The sequence below is a fragment of the Ovis aries genome, chromosome 3 (genome assembly GCF_016772045.2).
Source record: "Ovis aries strain OAR_USU_Benz2616 breed Rambouillet chromosome 3, ARS-UI_Ramb_v3.0, whole genome shotgun sequence".
Taxonomy (NCBI): Eukaryota; Metazoa; Chordata; class Mammalia; order Artiodactyla; family Bovidae; genus Ovis; species Ovis aries.
In genome coordinates, this window is record NC_056056.1 from 187,915,860 (window position 1) to 187,921,859 (window position 6,000).

The 6,000-nt window shown below is 42.8% G+C and overlaps 1 protein-coding gene across 36 annotated transcripts in view; it reads right to left on the reverse strand.

Annotated features, from left to right (window-relative positions):
- PPFIBP1 (PPFIA binding protein 1) overlaps positions 1 to 5,315 on the reverse strand; it is a 206,946-nt gene extending 201,631 nt beyond the window's left edge. For 33 of the 36 annotated variants that reach the window (XM_060413265.1, XM_060413279.1, XM_060413275.1 and 30 more), the window contains exon 1: positions 5,148 to 5,315. The gene's annotated coding sequence lies outside the window, so the exon portion shown is untranslated. Of the gene's footprint in view, positions 1 to 3,780; positions 3,936 to 5,147 lie in introns of all 36 variants that reach the window. The other 3 variants (XM_060413264.1, XM_060413277.1, XM_060413272.1) reach the window with 1 other exon arrangement.
- Between the last annotated feature and the right edge of the window lie 685 nt (positions 5,316 to 6,000).

Genomic DNA, 6,000 nt, shown 5'->3' on the forward strand with positions numbered 1-6,000 from the left:
GCTACTTTAGACGAGAGCTTACAGGCTCCTCCGACTCTTCCATCATTCATAATAAAAAGTAGAGTGTGTTCAAATTTCAGTTCAAGCAAAATAAAATCCTCGACCATGTGTTCTTATAAGAAGCATTATCTTTACAAAAAGATAATGGTTCCAGGGATATTATTTATGCAACCACAGCCACACTCTCAAGTCACTGTATTAAGAAAGTAGGCCGTAGAGCTTTAGGCTGTTTACATTTTATTTCAAAGTTCAAACTTTTCTCATAAAAACCTCAAATAATTCTGTGATGAGAAGATTGTATTTGTGAAAAGATATATATGGAGAGAAGGGTGACATAAAGCCAGCAAAAGAACTTCTGTGAGCTATATCCTAGGTTCACAGGAAATACAAGATGACATGAAATCACATTCAGTTATACAGTTCAGAGTAACATGCATGCCAAGGAAGCAGTAAGAGTTCCCAATGGGCCTACCTACTTCTTTCCAGAACTACCTTGTGTGCCTAAAGAATTTGGCTACTTACTTATAAATGGACTTGTCACTGAAAACAGCATCTTCAGTCTTTCTCATCAGGTAAAATTAAGTTTTCCTTTGCTACCCCACACGCAACACTAGAAATCAGCATATTGGCTCTCGAACTTGCATTTGTTTTTCTGTCAAATGCTTAATTTCTCTAAGTTAAAGGAGAGGTGAAAAGACCTCGCCTTACTCTGGAGTTTGAAGGATGTCCACAAAATCTACAGCCAGTCCCCAAAGTAATGGTATTTGGTCTTCTTCCTTCACGGTTCATATCAGTGCAACGAGTCTTTACCAGAATGACTGATATTCAGTGCAATCTGAGTTCGCACAATTCCTTCGGTCATGGGCATTTTTTGGTGCACCACCACACGGAAACCGCCACCTGATGTTTCTATTCTGAACTCATTACATTCGCCAAGAAAAACAAGGATATGAATGTAGGCCAGTCAAACTGTGAGTCACACCAAGTTCCAGGGAGACACGCAACCAAAGTTCAGTCACAAACTAAGACAACACACCCACCTGGATCCCTCAGAGTCCAAACCCACGTTTCAGAAATAGAAGCTATGCAAAGAGAAGTGGTAGAGGTTTCACTCAAACCCTCCTCTTCTTCAAAAGCTGCCTAATGAGTGTGTAAACTTAAAACTCCTGGAAGGGCCCACTTTTTCATCTAAAATCCAGTTGTTTGGTGTCTTAGATCCTTAAATATGGGGCAAAGTATTGATGCAAAAGAAACCCTCACCACTTGGCTTTTTGAAACATCAACCAATGCCAAACTGGCATCAATAATTACTGTTTAAATAAAGAGTGTAAAAAAAATAGAAAAGTCTTTGTATTTTCTAGGGTGGGTTAGTTCAGCTTTCTTTTTTTAATCCATTAGCTCCATTTAATGATGCATCAGTCTTTATGGTAGTGATATATGTGACAAAAGTTATAGGCTTTTGGCTAGGAAAATCATTCTAACATGCATGGCAATGAATTTGAGAAAGTGATGACATAATACACTATAGATTCAAGGAACTACATAAGCCCGGAGCAGTTATTGGATAGTGTCAACATGGGGGCAGCTGGATGACTGATTTAATTGTGAAATTATCAACTTTTAGTTGAAGGGAAATGCTGGCTAGAGGACAGACACTTTGTTTCCTTTGTCCTAAAACAACACCCAGTGTCAGTAACCTTAACAGCTTTGGATCACATACTTAAACCCATCTGTTTCACCATGGTTAAAAAACAACAATAAAATCATGGTTTCCTGAACGATTTCACAATCAGATGCTCAACTGGGATTTTTTTCTTACTTTCAAAACTAATGTGACTTTCTAAGGAAATCTTTGGGAATAAAAAAAATGTCATAATTAGGTATTGGGTTGGCCAAACAGTTTGTTTAGGCTTTTTCCATGTTACAGAGAAACTCAAACTTTTTGGCCAACCTAATGATATCTCTTGCCTATGTGCGCACCTTAAAGGAACATTTCTTTAGTAAAGAATCAAGACACAGACCCAAATGTGACTGGATATTCATACATTCATTCACTCATTCATTCACTGTTTTGAAAAGGTAATTCAAATCAGATCAGAAACATGTAATAATATCTCTGAAAAGACAAGAGTGATGAATGAGGTCTTTTAGTTAACAGTTTAAAAGATGTGCTTTTGAGGATATAGGTATTTTTTAAAATGGGAGATCAGAACCTCAAAAAGTTACTTTTAATGTGACAAATTACCAACATAATCTAAATTAACTACAAAAGTACAACTAGTTCATAAATATGAAAGGTTTTAAAAAGAAGTCAGCTAGTCAGTAATGGGGGGGGGGGGGGGGGGGGAATTGACCTTATTCTGATTTATCTCCTGCAAGCACAGTGAGCAACAAAAAGACTACCTAAACAGTTAATGAACGCTCTCTCACTGAACCTGATTCCAAAAAATGACTAGAATGCCCCTGAAGTTAGGCACTATTGATATGTAACAACAGTGTGCCCTGTATTTCAAGTAAACATCTGTCCACAAAGGCCAGATTATCCCATTTTTTAAAGGAGCTATCGTAGCTGGTCAAAGAATTTAACCAAAACCTGATTCTACCTTTCTCAATAACTCAAACATCTTTCAAGTTTTGTCCTTTGAACATACTGTGTTTTAGTATACCACATCTGCCTCCTACACACAGATGGAGAAAGAGAAATGTTGGTTAAAAATAAGTATGTAAACTTAAAGGTTGCTACTCAAACTGCGAATGCAATTTAAAGCTTTGTTATATTCAAGTCAGTAAGCAAGGACTCATTTCTTGGAAAGAATTATAAATCTGAATTTGGAAAACAAGATAACATCCTAATGATACTACTTGACTGGTTTTTGCAGCTTTCTTTCGGTATTACAAATACTCCATCAGTCAAGGCTTCAGAGAGCTCTCACCAGCCCACAGGAATTCCACCTCACCTCCTGGACTTTCCTGCTGAAAAAGTGCATTGGAAAATACAGTGTGTTTTATGTACTTCTACTCAGATGGTAAACAATTTGTCTGTAATGCAGGAGACCTGGGTTTGATCCCTGGGTCGGGAAGATCGCCTGGAGAAGGGAATGGCTACCCACTCCAGTATTCTTGCCTGGATAATCCCATGGACAGAGGAGTCTGGGGGGCTACAGTCCATGGGGTCACAAAGGGTCAGACTGTACTGAACAAATAACTCTTTCACTTTCACAGAACATAAATAGCAAAGACTCGGTCACCATTATTTCAGTGACATTAGCCAATTTCTGTTTCTCAGTCCAAAACACAGCCCAAAATTAAAATATATACGCTTTTTCAGTGAAGCACACCTCCTCTTTGCAAAAAAAAAATCTACTCTTAATCCATCCTGTGCAAATTAAAAATTTTAAGAACAATACAGATCCAGGTGTCTTATGCATGCATGCATGAGTGTGCGCTCAATCACTTCAGTTGTGTCCAACTCTTTTGCGACCCTTTGGACTGTAACCCGCCGGGCTTCTCTGTCCATGGGACTTCCCAGGCAAGAATACTGGATCGGTTTGCCATTTCCTCCTCAAGGGGATCTTCCCCACCCAGGGACTGAACCCATGTCTCTGGTGGTTCCTGCACTGCAGGTGGATTCTTTACCACTGAACCACCAGGGAAGCCCTTAGGTGTTTTATAAACAACAGCAAACAAAACACCTCTTTTTTGCCCTGCAACCTAACTGGTATCTGGCTAGAAACACAGAGAACCCCATCAACAAAGTCCTGTGTCTCCACACTTCCCGACCTGGGTTTATTAGATGCAATATTGTGGCTTCTTTCTTTCCTCTCCGGAAATGCCCTGACGTACAGGCACCTGGGATGCAGCTTTTGATTCACAAAGAAGTCCACGCCCGTTTCCTCCCGACCTGGCAACAGAAGGATCCTCACTGCTGAGGCACTCTGGTGAAAGAAAGGGAAACTTGACTCAGGAGTCCCAGCCCAAATACTTTCTTTGCTTCCCCAAAAGAAAGAGCCTTCAGCACTGATAAGTGAGGGTTCTCAATCAGTGTATGAGGTCGTTTTTCCCCAGAAAGTCAATCATACCCAGTTAGTGACCTGGGCACACAAACACCAAGCAAGAAACAGCTAAAGGGTTTGAAACCGGAAATAAACAAAAAAACAGAATTCTGTACTTCTGCTGATCTAAATATCCTTTTGCTCCCTACAGGCAGTTCCTTTCCCTACATACCGAACTGGAACATGAGATCAAGTTCTTCTTCTATTGCTCCCTGCAATTCTTATTGAAAATAAGGATCTGTTTTGGCCCCACATGTTGAAAAATTCATGTTCCTATAATTAAGAGTTTGTTTGCCACGCCTTCAGCCACATTTCCCAGTTAAAACTCCCTTCTCTAAAAATGATCCATGAAAACAACTACCAGCTCTCGTCTTTCTCTGAAACAGCCACAGAAAACAGATATGAAGGTTCTCAACAGCCTTTCTAACCTTTCCAGATCACAACGTTGGCAACCAAAGGGATCCTCCGTTAGGATGTGAGAGAAAAAGAACCGGCGTTGAAGCATGCCCCCAAGAGACCGGTCTTCCCACAAGCTCATAATTAATACACTCCAAGTGAATTTCTCACGTTCTGACGGAACTATAAAAAAGGATTTCTTATATTATGATATAAAAAATATGAATAACATTGACAGACTTTCATTTAAATGTAATACACCACAGGGGAGCCAATAAAACACAAAAACTTTTGTTCTCTCATCATAATTTTTGAGTCGATATTTCATAAACTTTTTGTGACATTTTAAAATAACACACACACACCCCTACACACACACACCCCTACACACACCCACACACACAGACACCACACTTCTCTGATTGGGGTTCTCAAGTATTATTAGGAGACTGGGGAGGGGGCGGTATTTAAGGAAACAGACAAGATCTCACACGTCCAATCCTGGAGGTATTTTTCACCTAAAAGCTAGTTGGGAGCCCCAGGAGTTAAGCCTTACCCCACCCACCAAAAAGTGCCTGCTCCCACTGGGAAACTGGAGTGAGCTGGAAAAGAAAATCGAGCGGTGAAAAGGAGGAGCAGCTGCAACCACACAACGGTGCCACTACACTCCGGTCCCCGAGAGGAGCCAAGCGCCCTTACCTGGGGGGAGGAGAGCCGCCAGCACGAGTTGCAAAAGTTGTGCTTCACCTTCGCCCGGAGTTCAAAGCGCCGGCACTCCGGCCCCACCGCAGGCTGGCTGCCCCGAGTCCTCTCTCGCCCGGCTCCCGCCTTCCCCACCCTCTCGGCCCTACACCATGTCAGGAATCCGGGCAAGCACCGAGCTGGGAGCTGACATCACTCCCAGTCCCAGGTACCTCCCCTCCCTCGCGCCCTCCCACCTCCCTCGCCGCGGGAAAGAGCCAAAGAGAGCGCGCGGGAGGGGCGTCGGCGCGCCGCGGTTCGCTCTGATTGGGCCCTCGGACTGTCACTCAGAGGAGCCCACTAATTTTACACATTCCTCTCTGAGCCCGGCGCTGGGCTGGAAGTGGGTGTTGATGGAAAAAAATGCTGCCTTTCCTGCTATCTGTAAGGGAAGGAGAATCATGGTACGAGGAAGATCCTTGCAGGTGGTGTTTTAAACTTTTCTTGGCGCGTTTCCCAATCCCCCAGGTCAGAAACGAAACTAACCTATCCAAGCCCCCCTTTGAAGGAAAAACTGTCGCCTGTGTGTCACGGGCAAGTCCGAGTCCGGCGGCGCGTGCAGCAGAAAATGGCTAGCTTGAAGTCAGACAAATAAAGGAAACCGCCAGCTCGCTCAGCTCCCCTTTTATCTTGGGGTTGCTGGGCGTTCCCTTAGAACGGGAAATTTAGAACTTCAAAAGCTCTTCGAGAAGATAGGGAGGACAATCCTAGAAACTGCGACCCAGCTCTAGATTGTTAACCCTGGGGCGTTATCGACCATGCGGTTTGCTTTTGCTTTTAGTGACGAAAATCACAGCACGCGAGCTTCCAG